This window comes from Pleurodeles waltl, chromosome 3_1 (genome assembly GCF_031143425.1).
Source record: "Pleurodeles waltl isolate 20211129_DDA chromosome 3_1, aPleWal1.hap1.20221129, whole genome shotgun sequence".
NCBI lineage: Eukaryota > Metazoa > Chordata > Amphibia > Caudata > Salamandridae > Pleurodeles > Pleurodeles waltl.
In genome coordinates, this window is record NC_090440.1 from 1,414,572,259 (window position 1) to 1,414,590,222 (window position 17,964).

At 45.3% G+C, this 17,964-nt stretch overlaps 1 long non-coding RNA gene across 1 annotated transcript; it reads right to left on the reverse strand.

Annotated features, from left to right (window-relative positions):
- Nucleotides 1-4,958: 4,958 nt before the first annotated feature.
- LOC138285248 (uncharacterized) lies at nt 4,959-13,069 on the reverse strand. Its single transcript, XR_011201551.1, has 3 exons — nt 12,912-13,069; nt 12,727-12,844; nt 4,959-5,113 (listed from the first exon to the last, which is right to left on the reverse strand). It is a non-coding gene; the product is annotated as an uncharacterized lncRNA (long non-coding RNA).
- Between the last annotated feature and the right edge of the window lie 4,895 nt (nt 13,070-17,964).

The following is a 17,964-nucleotide window of genomic DNA, read 5'->3' on the forward strand; positions in this document are numbered from 1 at the left end:
AGTGGAGAGAAAGCCTGTCTAGAAAGTGACTGACAGCTGAGTGATCCGGAGAGGATTGCCTTTCCTGGTTGCACAGTATGAAACTCCTAATTGCCAGCTTTGAGCAGGTTTGACCTAATTCGAATTTTTAATGTGAGCTGACAAATACTGAATGCGCTATTAAAACTGTGCCTAAGTTCCTTCCACTAACTAAAGTGTACTCTATCATTTCTGAGTTAGTCTCAGTGCGGCATCAGTAGCTGGAGAGTGTTACAGGTTTGAATGCTGAAGTTATGACGGTCTCCTGCTGCAGGATGTCTCATCCATGTCACATCCTTGAGAAGAAACATTAGAGGGCGGCTGGCCTGGAGTTTTACAAACATTACATATTGAATCACAGTTAAATGTGGACTGTGACTTTATGAAGTGCATACATTTCCCAACTAACCGACATAATAAAAAAGTGTACTCCTATTAAATTTACTACAGGCAGTATACTAAGTCAACTGAGTATGTTCAAATTATAGACCACCAGTTCGTGATGAAGAGGACTAATCCGTTTTTGAACCAGTGAACTTCAGGTTGCAGAGGAAGGAAATGAACACAGTTAGCTATTTCATCAATCTATTGAAATCATGCATAGAGAAAACTTGCTCTGCCGCTCTCTGCATTGTGCCATTTCTATGCCTGAGGGAATGTTCAGGCCGGGGCTGCATGTTTGTTTCACCGGGTATTTTCCTGGTGGGCTGAAGTCACTGAAGGTCAGTTTTGATGGAATAGGGCCACTGCTGACACCTCTGCCACTGTCTACAGCTCCATCATATAATTGCTGCAGGCACAATGGTAGAGGTGGGTGAGCACCTGAAAGCTCAAGCCAGACTTGGGCCATGTGCCTGGTTCTGTCTCAGTTTAAGGTCCTTTGAGAAACCTTGAGTCCAAAAACAAGCCTACCTTTTATAAGAGAATATGTGGTCTAGTGGCTAGGGCTGCCACAGCAGGACACAGGGGGAACAGCCATTACAACACGGCTGTTTCCCTGACTAGCCTTTACCACACATGTGTTACAATGCATGTGTCATTACCACGAATAGTCTTTACCACAAATACCATTACAACAAATTATCTTTTGGTGGTATGCATGGTAAGGGCTATGCGAGGTAATGCTGGTGAAGACATTCAGCATCATTAGTGGGAATGTAAAGATCATTCACTTTCCTCAGAACGAGCTGTGTCATGCCTTAGGAGTGAGGTAAGGGGGATTGGACACAGGATTTGGGGGGTACTGTTGTAGGGAGGGGGTGGGGTATTGGTTTTCAAGCTTAGGTTGGGAGGTGTTCGGCATGGGGTTGGGGGTACTGCTTTAGGGAGGGGGTATTAGGTTTTGGGCGGGGAGACGGTTTTTGGGCTTAGAGGGGGGATTCGGCATGGGGGTGGGGGGCTACTTTTATCGAGGTGGCAGGGGGTGGGGGTTAGGATTCAGGGAAGGGGCAGGTTTTGGGCTTAGGGCGGGGGGATTGTGCCAGGATGTGGAGGGTATTGCTTTAGATAGAGGCCGGTAGGAAGGTTAGATTTTAGGGTGGGGGGGTGGCTTTCGGAGATTGGGCCTTGGGGGTACTGTTTTAGGGAGGGGGTGGGTGTTAGGTTTTAGGGCGGGGGAGATGGTTTTCGGGCTTAGGGTGGGGAGGATTGGGACTGGGTGGGCTACTGTTTTAGGGAGGGTGTTAGGTTTTAGGGTGGGAAGATGATTTTAGGGCTCAGGGCAGGGGATAGGGTTGTATTAATTTAGGATTCAGGGTGAGGGATGTATATTTTTAGAACAACTGCGGGGGAGCTGCACTAGGACCTTTACCGCGCATATGTCTTTACATTTAAAACACATGCTTTTACAATGTAATTTGTTGTAAAGGCATGAGCAGTAAAGGATGTGCGTAGCAATGGCATGCTCTATGTAATGCACACATGGTAACTACGTGCGTTGCAATGGAATGCGTAGGTCCTACATACAACCGGACACAGGGAAGCTGATTTAAATCCTGGCCTTGGCACAGTATCCTGTGAATCCCGGCAAATCTAATTGAGCCTGAAAATGTGTAATGTATATTATGTCTTTAGTGAATCATGCATATGTCCTTGGGCAAGGTTCACACCATGTAAATTGCCAAAAATAAAATGTGAATTCTGCCCACACCATTATCTCACTTACCAAGAGTTAAGCACCAAGCATTAACATATGATATTAGAAATAGATACCCATCTACTGATAGAATTAGACAGTGTGAGATTGAAATATCTGAGATCAATCCTGTCTTCTTTGCTTGACCAAATTGTGTGATTCAAGGCAAATACTGTTTTTCTCAGAGCTTCTTTTTATTCACCTTCAAATATGTGAGTTCATGATGAATGCTATACAAAATATTTCCATGTGTTTGATATGATAGCCTATATTGTTTCTCTATAATAAAAATCTAGGGCACATATAGGCTACACATGACCCCTGACGGCCCCCTTAGTTCACTAATAGCATTGTCAGCAGGGCGTAGACAGGAATGTTATTCAGACCACGTTCAAAAGTTTTCACTTTGGATACATTCATCTCAATGCAGAGATATAGTAATCTGTTGTACTAAGGTGAAACACTTCCACGTATTAAAGAAATACACAGTTTTGAATTTTGAAGACACTTTGGCCCTCATTCTGACCTTGGCGGGCGGCGGAGGCCGCCCGCCAAAGTCCCGCCGTCAGGTTACCGTTCCGCGGTCGAAAGACCGCGGCGGTAATTCTGACTTTCCCGCTGGGCTGGCGGGCGGTCTCCTTCAGACCGCCAGCCAGCCCAGCGGGAAAGAGGCTTCCACGATGAAGCCGGCTCGGAATCGAGCCGGCGGAGTGGAAGCTGTGCGACGGGTGCAGTTGCACCCGTCGCGTATTTCACTGTCTGCGCAGCAGACAGTGAAATACATGTAGGGGCCCTCTTACGGGGGCCCCTGCAATGCCCATGCCAGTGGCATGGGCACTGCAGGGGCCCCCAGGGGCCCCGCGACCCCCCCTACCGCCATCCGGATCTCGGCGGTCCGACCGCCGGGATCTGGATGGCGGTAGGGGGGGTCGGAATCCCCGCGGCGGTGCAGCAAGCTGCGCCGCCGCGGAGGATTCAATGGGGCCGCGGTACACTGGCGGGACCCCGCCAGTGGTGCCGGTCCGACCGCGGCTTTACCGCCGCGGTCGGAATCCCCATTGGAGCACCGCCGGCTTGTCGGCGGTGCTCCCGCGGTCCTCCGCCCTGGCGGTCAAAGACCGCCAGGGTCAGAATGAGGGCCTTTATATTCAAATATGTCTGTTGCATAGTTTAAATGCTACGGCACAAATTTACACTCCGTTTGCACTGAATTTGCGTCATTTTTTTATGAAAATTTGGTGCAAAACTAACTCCATATTTATGTTTTGACATTAGAGCCATCTTTCGTCAAAATATTGGAGTTTGCAAATTTTTTTTAGATGAGTGAACCGACATTGCGTCAATGAGATGCAAGGCGGGCATTCCCATCGACAAAATGCTGCTAACCCCATAGCCCCATATTTATCCGCCCTGTGCTAAAATGATGCATGGGTGGGAGGAGGGGCTAAATAAAGGTGCAAAGCTTGCTTTGCAACATTATTTAATGCCTGGGTCAGACCACGCATTAGGGGATCCGTGGACCCATTTCCATGGTTGTACACCATGGAATGAGACCACAGGTGCCCTCATCAAGCCCCAGGAACAGCCCCCACCTACACCAGAGGGACACCGGAGAATGGGGGACCCCATTCCAGGTAAGTATGGTAAGTATAGGTAAGTATTTGTTTTTTATTAAAGTGCCATTGGGGCCCAACTTGGGCCCCCCCTGCATGGCACAGGGTGCAATGGCCATGCCCAGGGGACACTGGTCCCCTCCCTGTGCTGGCCATTGGGGTGGTGGGCATGACTCCTGTCTTTTTTAAGACAGGAGTCATGTGGTATGGATGGTTTTGCATCAATCAGAAAATGACCCTAGGCTGGTTAGAAGCATATTTTTTGCCTCAAACCAGCCTAACGTTTTTTGGTGCAAAACCCCCTTCTCCCATACCGCCACCCCCACCCGGCTAACGTCATTTTTGTTTATGCTAGCCCACCCTTTGTGCCGCTTGCAGCATTCCATAAATTTGGCACCTGGCTGGCGCTCTGGAATGACGCAAGCCGGTGCTATACCTTTTGTCGCAAAACTGCATTTGCACAATTTTGCATCAAAAAATATAAATATGGGCCTAAATGTTTTGATGGCTTGGCATGTGAGAGGTGTTTTAGAGCCGCAGCTGGCCCTTGGCTCGTCTCTACCTGTTAACTTGTTGGCTCACCCACCTCTACACAGCCGGTGCTTTATTTAGCGAGGAGAGACAGAAACGAGGCTGCTTTCGGTTTCAGGTCCGGTCCTGGGATGGTTGCATTCTGTGCTATACATGTACCCTGTCAGAAAGAAGGTGCAGCATTTATTGTACGTGTTTTGGGTAGAAGAGGAGTTTGCACTGCTGATTTCTGTACCGGTTATGTGACTTTCGGAATGTTATGCTGATGTTAGCATTCCATACGTTCTGGGTTTGAAAGACGTCTCCCTGCTGCCTGTGCTGTACATATTCTGTGTCTGAGGAAAGTGTGCACAGCTGCACAGGTTAGTAAATAAGGAATACCCTGTGATAGAGAAATATTTTACAGAAAAAAAATGAGAAATAAATCCGTACTCCAGCCTCAAAGCACTTTAAGGCTGGTTCACTGCTGTCAAGTTAATTATTCAGTGTCCCTTTTCAAGTTATAAAAATAACTGGAAAGAGAACAACTTCTAAAGGTGGAAAGTAGAGATGAAACACTCTCTGTTGGAATTAAAAGAGTTACAGTGGTATCACAGGCGCCGCCTTTGCACGTGAGTCGCCAATTGTAAGCATTTCACATCAACTTGAAATAAATTGACGTCTTAGTCGTAGAGGCATTTTAATTAGCAATCAGGCTCCACCCACCCCCGTTTCTCATTGCCGAATCACGGGACGTACAATCAAAATACAAAGTGTGAGGGTCTTCCGGGCCGGCCGCGAAGCGGAGAATGGGTTCCCTTCGGCGACAGGCCTTGTTCTGATAAAAAGAAAAAAAAATACCATTAGAAATTATTATACGCCATCATTGGAATAGTTTGTCTGAAGTATTTTATCACTGACATACACTCCTGTTGTTGGACAGTGCGCAAGTAGTGCCTTGGAATTGGAGAATATTTTAAATACAAGAGGGTTATACTATACTTCCAATTCAACAACAGCCATAAATTAGGCATCTAAGAGGCAATAGACTAGGTCGCAACCAGGTCACTCTTAAAAGCATCAGGCAAGGTGCACTGTAGGGGCTGGTGAAGACAAGATATTCTATACGCTGTACGCGTTCCTGCACTGGCCTCGTTTTTGCAATCTTTGGGTGTCCCCATTAGTCCGAGATAGCTCCGCACTGGGGCTTGTGTTGTCTAAGAAACCCAAAGGTCTTAAACAGTCTAATAGGAGCCTGCATCGCGCTTGCCATTTCTGCATTTAAGTCCAGTGTTTGAGTCAATGATCCTAGCTAGGCCCATGTACTCAGCACCAAGGGCGTAATGCACGCCCCTGCAGCCCCTGTGGAGAGGGAGGGGGGCCTAATCCTCCCAAGGACCCTCAAATTCATCAGCGTATGGCTCATTCAGCCCAAGACCAATGAATATCTGTAAGATATGGGAGACTCGGGTTCCCTCATCACATCCTGCAGGGGGGATCATCATTTTGTGTTACGCCACTGCTTAGGACTGGGGTCTTATCCAGCCCTTGAGGCCCAAACCTGGCTCTCATATATCTAAATGGGACCACTGAGACGGTGCCTTAACAGAAACAGAACAAGAAAGAGGGATAAGCCAGGATGGTACCTTTTTACTAGGACAAATTTACACACATTTTATAAAGTGTGCCTGCTACTAAATATATGCACTAAAAACATGTTCCAGGATTCAAAGAGTGACATTGAATGTGGATGAAAGGAACACATGCATAATGGCTCAGATTTCTCGCCCAAAAGTCAATGTTATGGATGTGTGTTTTCAAGTACACTTGGGGGAAATTTACTAACAATTTGCACTGGGTTTGTGTCACAAAAGTCACACAAACCTGGGGCAAAGTGTTGTGCTGAGATTTAGAGGGAAATGTACTAAAATGCGATACAACACAGCACAGCATCCAAAGCTGTTGCACTAGGCTAAATCAAAGGGAGAGTAGAAAACAGGGCCATATCTATTAAGCTATGGTGGTATTTTTCTCTCCCCCAGTGCTGAAATCATTTAGGTTCCACACGTAGGGTAACCAGATTTTCAGAACCAAAAAATGGGACAGGTACAAACATAGAAATAGGACTATCTATCTATCAAGTAACAAAAAAAAGGTTATAGGCACATTATAGTTAGGTTCTGAATTTACTTGCATAAGACCATTGAAATTCAGCAGTTACAGTTATGGTTAAATCAAGTAACTATAACTCATGGCCTAAGGTAACTATTACTTGCGCCTTCGTCATGCACAGTTTTCTCATCAATAATGTTATTGCAAATGTTGCAATGATAATATCAAGATGCTATAGAAGGTGTCTTCAATGATGTAATATGTGGAGTAATTAGATGTGCATGGCATAGAAAAACAGTGAGTGGGAGAAATTGATTGAAAGAGACAGAAAGAGAGAAAGAAAGTGAGAGGGAAAGAGATAGAGTTTTTTAGGCTTTATTATCTCATATAGTTAGAATTAGATATTTGTCTTTGATCTAAAATAAAAAAGTATTTTTTATTTTTTTTAAACTACAATAATTTTTTTTATTGAAAAAAAAAGAAATAAAGAGGGACATTAGTCCAGTAGAACTCAAACCCCCAAAGCTCACTGTGAAGATCTGTGACCTTCACGCTGAGCTATGTTTTTTTATAATATTTGTTTTAGCTCTTTATGGGCTATCTGGGATCACGAGGGAGCCCTCAAGGGCTCCACTGAAGTCCCTATATATTTATTTAGTTATTATTATTTTTTTTATTAATAAAAAGCCCTTACGGGCTACCTGGCACTGCGGGTGAAGCCTTAAGGCTTCGCTTGCAGTGCCATTATTTCAGCAAGAACGGAGCTGCTTTGACAGACGCTTAATGCTTCCTGAAGCTTTTCATCCCTGTCCATCCTGGGACATAGAGGGCGGGTCTTGGGGATGGCAGTCCCCAGGTCCATCTGTGGCTCTAAGAGGGGTGCTGTGCGGCCTGCCCTCCAACTGTGCACAAAGCCCTGGGGAGGTGGTGGTCCCCAGGGCTTGGGGGACACAAAGGGACCGCCTTTCGTTTTTTTTTTTTTATTTGCCCCAGGCAGGCAGTGGTCTGTGGGACATGGGGGTCATGCATCTACCCCACTCAAAATTCCGTGTAACCCCAGAGGGTGGAGGCCCCCAGGGTGTGGGGGTCATAGGCCCCCGCATCAACTACATTTATTGTCCCGGTAGGAGGTGGTCACCTGGGCAGCGCGGTGGCACATGCCACCTGCATACAACTCATAAGACCTGGGGAGGTGACGGTCCCCCAGGAAAGCCGGAGGGGGCCAGGACACCCCTGTGACTTTTTATATAAAAGCCCCCAGGACTTGGCCCACCAGAGGCATTACAGTAACGACACGTGGGAGCCCGCTCTTTTTTTTTTTTAGTTTTTTTTTTATTGCAGATCCGCAGATCCACCGCCACTCTGTCTTTTAAATAAAATAAAAAATGCTGTTTAGCCTTCGGAGGTCCCTTTGGGACCCCACCACCAGAGATAAGGGGTCAGGGTGTTCGTACCCTGGCCCCTTTTCCTTACTTTTACCTTTTGTTTTGGACTAGGCTTCAGCCGAGTCCCAAGATGGCTGACAACACATTTCACACGTACAAAACCATGGGAATGCAGCAGTTATAGTCACCTGAGGCAACTATAACTTGTGCCCCTGTAATGCACTGCTTATGATCTCACATATTATATCACTCATGACATGCTCAGTAACATCACTGATGACATCATCAGTGGGTGTAAGTGGTTGCATGGATGTGTGAGTGATGTGTCAGTGGGTCTATGGGTGAGTGAGTGTTTGAGTCATTTGCTGTATTGGGGAATGAATGGATGTGTAATTAGCTGTATGGGTGAGCAAGTGGTTGCATTGGTTGAGTGATTGGGTGTGTGAGTAGCTGTACGGTGATTAAGTAGGAGTGTAGGTGCTTGTAAAGGTGACTGACTGGATATGTTAGTGACTGTATCAGTGAGTGAGTCAGTGACTGTATGGGTGAGTGAGTGGGTGTATTAGTGCCTTTGAGCATTACTGAGTGGTTGTGTCAGTCACTCTATGGGAGATTGAGTGGATGTATGAGTAGCTGTTTCATTGAGTGAGTGGTGTGTGAGAGGCCGTATGGGTGAGTGAGTGCCTGTACAGGTGAGTGAGTGGGTGTATCAGTAGTTATATGGGTGAGTGAATGGTTTTGTAAATGACTGTACTGGTGAGTGAGTGGCTGTGCCAGTGACTGTATGGCTTTGTGTGTGGGTGTGTGAGTGGTTGTATGTGTGATGGAGTGGGTGTATGAGTGGATGTGTGGGTCTGTTAGTAGGTATGTAAGTTGTTGCACAGGTCTATGACTGGATGTGTGAGTGGCTGTATGGGTCTGTGAGTGGGTGTGTGAGTAGCTTATGAGTGTGTGAATAGCTGACCGAGTACTGATATAGGTGAGTGAGTGGTTGTGTTAGCTGTTGCGTGAGTGAGTCAGCGGGTCCATGCATGTAGTTTTTGGATCTGTGAATGGGTATGTGAGTAGATGTATGTATGTGGATGTATGATAGTTTGTATGTGGGCATGAGTAGGTGTGTGAGTGGTTCTGGGGATGATGTCAACAGTGATATCACTGACCATGTCATAACTGATGTAATATGTGAGGTCATAAGAAGTGCATTATGGGATGCAAGTTATAGTTAGTTCAGGTAACTATAACTGCTGAATTTCTATGGTTTTGTACGTGTGAAATATGAGCCTAACTATAACGTCCCAGTAACCTTTGTTTTTTTTTTATTACATTTGAATTTTTTTTATATTCTATTTCCTAACTATAACGTCGCTGTAACCTTTGTTTCTTTCAGTGAATTTTGATGTTTTTTTAATGTACAATAAAATATATATATATATATATATAAAATTAAATAAATATACCTCCCGACCCAATGCCATCTCTCCACTGCTATCAAAAGCTCCAGGGTTTGACCGCTTATCAGCTTGGCCTTGGCTCAAGGGCTTTGCAGACCTCATTCACCCCTCATTAAATCTTTCTGTGCTGCTCGAATGAGCCGTGGCAGCACAGTAGGTGACTGTAAAATTTGTGTCTCTGTTCTGATAAGAGGACCAGATGAAACATGAGCCTGCACAACTGTGACATTAATGTGCATGTTCATCCGACCCTTTCTCAAAAATTGGGATGTGTCTTTGTTTTGACAGAAAGCGTCAGGACACCAGGAGAGTCTTGAAAAAAAATGGACTGTCTGGCCAAAACCAGGATGTCTGGACACCCTACGTCCATGCACCAGAGCACATACCCTTGCAACGCAGTGCAAGGGTGTGTGCTTTTCTGTCAAAAAATTTGTACTGGAAGGGGTGCCTTCCTGTATAAATATTGTTTTAAATACGTTTTCAGCTTTGTACATCTGCTGTGCAATGCAACACACACATGCAAAGTTTAACAAGTATCAAAACATTTGAAACATTTTTCCTCCATTATGCTTATCTCGAGGAGGTGCAAGGGCTTGGTGCAAATACCCGTTACACTTTTTAGCAGATAGGAATTTGTGTCAAAACCCATGGGCGGTGACTGAGAACACATATATACCACCCACGGAATGTTTCCTTAACACAAGGTAGCACAAAGTATGGAATAGTGCTTTTTTGTGTTACTTTGGCTCCTCTTTCCAATGGAACTGCTGATTGGTCTTCATAGTAAATCCCGCCATAACACTTTGCACAGGGTTTGCTTACAAAAGTAATACAATCCTGTTGCAAAGTGTTAGAAAGTCTGGACCTAACTTTCTATTCTAAATCATGATTTGCGTTGGGAAATTGCCTAAAGTAAAGCAAAGCAGCACTATTTGCTGCTTTGTGCTATGTTGGGTCAAGGTGGTGTAGTACATGGGCTCCCAATGCAGACACTCCTGGCTTTGGATGCAAATCCCTTTCTACTAACAAGTGAAGATGCATTTGCGCCAAACCCTTACACCTCCTCGAGGCAAGTGTAACCGACGAGATTTTTTTTAATTTCTCCATAATTTTCAAACTTTGCATGCATGCTGCACTGTACAGCACGCATACAGAGTGGAAAACGTGTTTAACTTCATCAAAGCATAGTATTTCATTTTTTTTTTTACTGGAAGGCATTTCTTTCAGTATAAAATCTATGCTAGCTAGCACGCACCAGGGTATGCGCATTCCTGCATAGCATCCCAAAGTGCGCCATCGGTGGTGGAGAGAAAAATAGTGCCATGTTATAATGGATATGGTGCCATTTTTTATCTCGGCTTTTGATGCAGCGCTGCGTTACGTCATAAATTCGTAAATGTTCTGCTTGGTACATGTTTCAGTCCAGGAAAGAGTCCAGTCTTGCAGCTGTTTACTTGCCCAGATACCAGCTGCCAACGCTTCATTCTCTGCCAACGCGGTGTTGCAACTGACAACAGTGTTCTGCGCGCCCCTCCCCTCATCTCGGTTTACCAGATCGCTACGTAGTTATTTCTTGTAGTTCTCTCCGAGGGGCAGGCGGTGACATTGTTAAATCGAATCCCAAATGCAAATCTAACACTCACAATCGTACAGTACAGCAAGCCTGCAGCTTCGAATCATCATTTTAAATCAAGGTACAGGTTGAAAATGGCCTCAAATTTGTTTCTCCAATAACACTGTTTATCAAGTCAGCTTTAATGAGTTCAACGAGGACAGAAAATAGGCCCACGCCCCCAAACTAAATGTGGCACCATTAGCGACCCATGTGTGCAAAATAGGACAGTTTCAGAGTTTCCAAGACACAGTATGTAAGTGTTTTTGAAAGTTATAGGACACTGCAAGGATTTGAGTTGCTGCAGACGATGTTTGTGCTATCAGGGACCTCAACATTAAAAACCGACCAAAGAGACCATACAAGAGGACCCAAATATAAAAAATCCAACACACTGGCCTGTCAGACCAGACCATTGGGCACTGTCTGATTTCCCTATAGACCCCTCCAACCCCGCAGTCCTAGAAGATGAACTTAAGTTCTCTCTCGGTCAAGTTGTGTGACCCAGTGTGCCAGCAATCAATCTGCTGGTGCCAAACGGAGATAACAAAGAACAAAAATAATGGCACTGTAACCATCGGTACAAACTATACCTAATTGTGTACAGTAAACTAAAATAAATAGCCACAAGAACCCGCCTTACCCCCTGCGCCCTGGATTGGCGGTCTATAAAAAACAGCTCAACAGCACTGGGCTTAGTGCTCGAAACTGGAATATGGAAATGTAAGCGCTCATGGTCACAGAGTGCATGCTACTAAAAAAGTGACGATACTCTCCGATTTCTATTGCACCTCTGCAGATAGGTGCAGCTACTCTCCCTTCCAAAATAAACAAGTGCGGCCCTCTGAACCTGCCTATTTAAAGCACAGCTAGTGCCAGTACCCCATACAGTAGGTGTTTTGTCTTGCTGACTGTCCCTCGTGTGAGCGTCTGCCACTCACCCAGGAACGAATCTGCCCTTCTCCCTTCACACCCCCAACACCTGTGCAAGTTCCTCTCATGAGGACACCTTTCCTCCCAGTTCCCCGACCACTAGTCCACAGGTCCAGATTAAGTCACCCTCAGCAGTACATAGTCTGCCCTCCACGCCAAGCTACACCCCTCAACAATACATAATTTATACACCGAAGACCTTATTCACGCCACTGTGAGGACCTTGTGCCCATCGCCTTCAACACCTCACACCCCGAACCCTCAGCACTACAATCCTTGCGACATTAGCACACCATGTAATTCATGATCAAACCTAAGGGCCTTGGGGTCCATTCCCTGAACCCTCAACACTACCACCCTTGTCCCGTCGACAAAAGAGGTCATGCACTCCACACCCTCACCAGCACTCCACGTAGGACACCTAGAGCACCCCAAGCCACGTCTCCTGAGGCGCACACTCCCTGCGCCCCAGCACTCCAAATCCTGCACCCCCAGTGCCCCGTAACTTGTACCGACGGCACCTCGTGCGCTGTGCCTTAAACACAACGGGAATTAAAATTATCTTAACCCATATTCTGCGGTGTCTTAAACCTATGCAATGCATTCTGAGGACCGCGTTCCCTGCACTATCAGCGCAGCAAACCCTGCTCTCTCAGCGCCTCGGAAACTGCGCCAATAGCGCTCCGAGTACTGTGTCCTCAGAGTCACGAGAGTTACAAACTCAACACCTCATGGCCTGCGCTTTCAGTACCATCTGCCTTTCGCCCTCAGTACACCTAGCCGGGAGTGCTCGGCACCACTTGACCACCCCTTCAACATTCTGTGCCCTGCATCCTCATCACCCAATATTCTACACCAATGTAACCCAATACACCCTGCGCTGTAAACCTGGCAACAACCATGCGATACCACAACCCTGCCTGGAAGGGTGGAGTCAGAAGCCGAGGGCAGGACTTACATGGGGTCGGGGTGGGCGAGGTGACATTGAGCGCGCCACCCAGCAATGACCAGTGTTCATCAGAAGAAGGGGTAATCCTCGGGGAACACAGCGCCAGGAATGGAAGAACTATACGCTCCTGAAAGAAACCAAAAGAGGGTTAGTTACCTACTAAGTCCCTCTCCACGCCTCGGGGACCCTCTTACCTTGAGAGAGCACGGCCGCGAGTTGACAGGAGGCGGACCCGACATCAGTGTCGCCAGACCTGACCTAAGCAGCAGACTGGGGGCAATGGGGAAGTCGACTTCCAGCAGCGGCTAACGAGATGATGCAGGAGGGCGGGCCCGAATCAGAAAAGGGGGAGGCGAATGAGGCGAGATGAGGCGGGGCAGGAGAGGAGGAAAACAAAGGTGTGTTTTTGTTCAGAGAAGGGTCGGATCGTGCAGTGGGTGGGTTAAGTGAGATAAAGAGTATGGGGCTGAATGCGACTGCCGTTAATAAGTGGAAACGCCCGCGAGACGCAGGGGAATGATAACTGAAAGGTGCGGTTAAGGATTAGTGCTGTGTACCTACTTCACACATGTTCATATATAATCACAGTTCGACCATCTCGTCCCCCAGTGCTCTCTGTAGACATGCCAAAAATTGGATGAGCATATATTCTGAACTCTGCTATGAGGCGTTAACAGGCTCTGTAAGCAACTTGCTTTGCCTTGGCCTGAACTCCACAGCGCTCAATCTTGGTCGTTATAAACACCCACTCACAACTTGAATTCTATGTCAGGACCGGAGCTCCGATTATGCTTTCTCTTTCTTTACTGACTTAAACAGCAGGCAATCAAATACAAGTAACAGAAAAAACTACAACACCCAGGATGCCTAACATCCTGTCACATGGCCCAATCACCATCCATGTCCTCTGCTATGAGTCCTTTGACCTATGAAGTCACTCTCTCTTTCTTTGCTGCTTCGCAGCAGATATGTACACGTTTATTTTCTCTCCTCTATTCTTAATGTTTTACCAGTGTTTTAGATTGTGTAACTTGTATAAGCGTCGCGATTCAGCGCGCTTTCATGTTATTTGTTTAAGCACCCTCGCGCTTAGTATTTTTGGCATTTTGACAATTTATGAAGCCCGACTTTTTGTGGAGCAGGAGCGGGAGCTGAGCTGCCCTTGGGCAGTCTCTTTTCTATTTTTAGCGCGCACACGTGCGCGCACGCATTATCGAGCCAATCTCTTTCCAGATTGGAAATCTATCGGCTCGTGTGTGCTGCGTGTTCATCTGTGCCTATTCCCACAACTAAAACTTGCTCCCTGACACCCAGCAGATTAAAAAAGCTGACTGGGTTGTAAAATAAGAAACATGCTTCTGCCTAGAGTGCATTTCAGGTTGCTCCCTCCACACTTTAATTTAAGGGCTCCTTTACCTGGCCTGAACTTGGGGTTTTTGCGCTCCCCCGGTTGGACTCTTGATTTAAAATATTTTTCCTCCTCAATACTGTTGCTGCTCTTGAACCGTGGCTCAATGGGATGAACAAGAAGCTGAGTACTACACAGAGGAGTTGGGCAATCAAATTGAAGTTGATCTGGTGGAAGCCCTTGATACCAGGGTCCAACAATCAGTTAATGATGCTCTAGTGAGAGCTCTGGGCCCTTTTTCTGGGCAAATATTTGACCTAGCCCGATCACAGGGTTGGTCTCAGGGACAACCAGAACCCAAAAAAGTAAAAGATAAAGCCAAAAATCTGGAACCAGGAGCAGAGGTCAGTGCTATTCATGCTGACGCTTTCGAGAAACTGCGGAAAAAAGGCAGTGGCGAACACAATTACAGTTCGAAAAAAGGAATACATCAAAGTGCGGTACCCCTCATGTAACAATTAAATGGATTGTAATCTGAATAAAAATCACTTCCCCACAGAAAAAAACAATTCGGAAAGTTGAGATTTAGTCAAACAACATTAATTGTTGCTCTTGAAAATTACACTTCGGTATGATTACAATTTCCAAAATCACTTTGGACACACAGTGTAACTTGTCCAACAAATTTTATAATTCAAGTCAATTTATAACAATTCATTCATTGTAATACACAATATTTATAACAATTCATTCATTGTAATACAAATTTTTCATGCAATTCACGCCACAATTCATTTAAGAATTCGAGCCCGCCAACACGTGTTTCGTCTCAGGACAGTGTTGTCTCTTGTCCCAAACGACTTCTTCAGGGCACTTGACTCTGATAATTCGTTCCCACTTATTTACAAGTCCTACTACTTCCAATTTTCCATCACAACTTTGTATGTGACCTAATCCAATGCGAATCTGGCTCAAACAGGCGATTGTGTACTCGCAACACGGCGGTCTTACTGTTCTGAACGTCGGCTTTTGATTCCCGTTGGAGGCACTCAGATATGCCCTGGAGTTATTGAACTCACGCATTGTATATATTCACTACATTGCGTGTTTCAGTGCCGATTACTGACAAACAATCGCCTGTTTGAGCCAGATTCGCATTGGATTAGGTCACATACAAAGTTGTGATGGAAAATTGGAAGTAGTAGGACTTGTAAATAAGTGGGAACGAATTATCAGAGTCAAGTGCCCTGAAGAAGTCGTTTGGGACAAGAGACAACACTGTCCTGAGACGAAACACGTGTTGGCGGGCTCGAATTCTTAAATGAATTGTGGCGTGAATTGCATGAAAAATTTGTATTACAATGAATGAATTGTTATAAATATTATGTATTACAATGAATGAATTGTTATAAATTGACTTGAATTATAAAATTTGTTGGACAAGTTACACTGTGTGTCCAAAGTGATTTTGGAAATTGTAATCATACCGAAGTGTAATTTTCAAGAGCAACAATTAATGTTTTTTGACTTTTTTGGCTAAATCTCAACTTTCCGAATTGTTTTTTTCTGTGGGGAAGTGATTTTTATTCAGATTACAATCCATTTAATTGTTACATGAGGGGTACCGCACTTTGATGTATTTCTTTTTTCGAACTGTAATTGTGTTCGCCACTGCCTTTTTTCCGCAGTTTCTCAAAAGCGTCAGCATGAATAGCACTGACCTCTGCTCCTGGTTCCAGATTTTTGGCTTTATCTTTTACTTTTTTGGGTTCTGGTTGTCCCTGAGACCAACCCTGTGATCGGGCTAGGTCAAATATTTGCCCAGAAAAAGGGCCCAGAGCTCTCACTAGAGCATCATTAACTGATTGTTGGACCCTGGTATCAAGGGCTTCCACCAGATCAACTTCAATTTGATTGCCCAACTCCTCTGTGTAGTACTCAGCTTCTTGTTCATCCCATTGAGCCACGGTTCAAGAGCAGCAACAGTATTGAGGAGGAAAAATATTTTAAATCAAGAGTCCAACCGGGGGAGCGCAAAAACCCCAAGTTCAGGCCAGGTAAAGGAGCCCTTAAATTAAAGTGTGGAGGGAGCAACCTGAAATGCACTCTAGGCAGAAGAATGTTTCTTATTTTACAACCCAGTCAGCTTTTTTAATCTGCTGGGTGTCAGGGAGCAAGTTTTAGTTGTGGGAATAGGCACAGATGAACACGCAGCACACACGAGCCGATAGATTTCCAATCTGGAAAGAGATTGGCTCGATAATGCGTGCGCGCACGTGTGCGCGCTAAAAATAGAAAAGAGACTGCCCAAGGGCAGCTCAGCTCCTGCTCCTGCTCCACAAAAAGTCGGGCTTCATAAATTGTCAAAATGCCAAAAATACTAAGCGCGAGGGCGCTTAAACAAATAACATGAAAGCGCGCTGAATCGCTACGCTTATACAAGTTACACAATCTAAAACACTGGTAAAACATTAAGAAAAGAGGAGCGAAAATAAACGTGTACATATCTGCTGCGAAGCAGCAAAGAAAGAGAGAGTGACTTCATAGGTCAAAGGACTCATAGCAGAGGACATGGATGGTGATTGGGCCATGTGACAGGATGTTAGGCATCCTGGGTGTTGTAGTTTTTTCTGTTACTTGTATTTGATTGCCTGCTGTTTAAGTCAGTAAAGAAAGAGAAAGCATAATCGGAGCTCCGGTCCTGACATAGAATTCAAGTTGTGAGTGGGTGTTTATAACGACCAAGATTGAGCGCTGTGGAGTTCAGGCCAAGGCAAAGCAAGTTGCTTACAGAGCCTGTTAACGCCTCATAGCAGAGTTCAGAATATATGCTCATCCAATTTTTGGCATGTCTACAGAGAGCACTGGGGGACGAGCCCTTAATAGAATTGAAAATTCTTGATGCGATAGCTAGAATTTTTTTTACTCACACACAGGGCCGGCTTTAGTGCTGGTGGAGCCCTTTGCGACAGTGTTTTTTTGTCCCCCCCCCCACCACATGACCACCTCCTTGGATTCCCTCACTACCACCTTGCAAAAGAGCCACTCATCTCCCCAAAACCCATTTCACATACATTCATTTGTTGTAAAGCCCTTGTAAAGGCTGAAGTTACTGCTCAGCTCAGCTATCTGCAAAAACATAGCTCTGTTCTTTACAGCAGGCATATTAACCCTCTGCACTACTTTATGGCAATACAAAACTGCATCTAGACAAAACTCCGATATCTCTCTAGCAAGAACATTAATCACAAGAGTTATCTTGGCATTTTAATTGCTTCATAAAGGCTGCACACGAAACCTTTCAGCACGCACGTTTAAATCGCAAGTTTCGTAAGTTATTGCTAAACACAGCACTCCCTTTGAAGTCAGCCTCCCCATCCAGTTTAGCACCCGGTGTGGCCGCACCGGTCGCATCCCTAAAGTGAGCCCTGCTCTCACGATACCTAGACGCAACTCTTTTTACAGTAAGCAGTACACATGAGTGACACGCTAAAAAATACAGACACACTACACTCTGGAAAAAGCAGATAATCTTAGGGAATGCAAGTGAAATACATGAAAGGTAAACAGAAAAAAACATCGCTGACATGAATTACCTCAATGTTTCTTAAAGCCATTGTTCAGAAATCAATGAGCGTTTTGTCTTAAAGTTAATGACGCCAATTAAAAACCCAATAGGGGCCCTTTTCAGTGTCAGTGTTTTTGTTACTGCCAGGATTGAGGCACAGAGGGACGCTTCCCACTTAAATTCCTAGGACTGGGTAAGAAGGCGAGGAGATTTCGAAAGCTAAAAACTGGGATATTCCACAAGCAGAGAAGCAGGACTTCAATTTAGCATGGACCAGGAGCGAATAATGATTTATGGCAATAATAATGGTAGCAAGGAAATTGCATGTGCG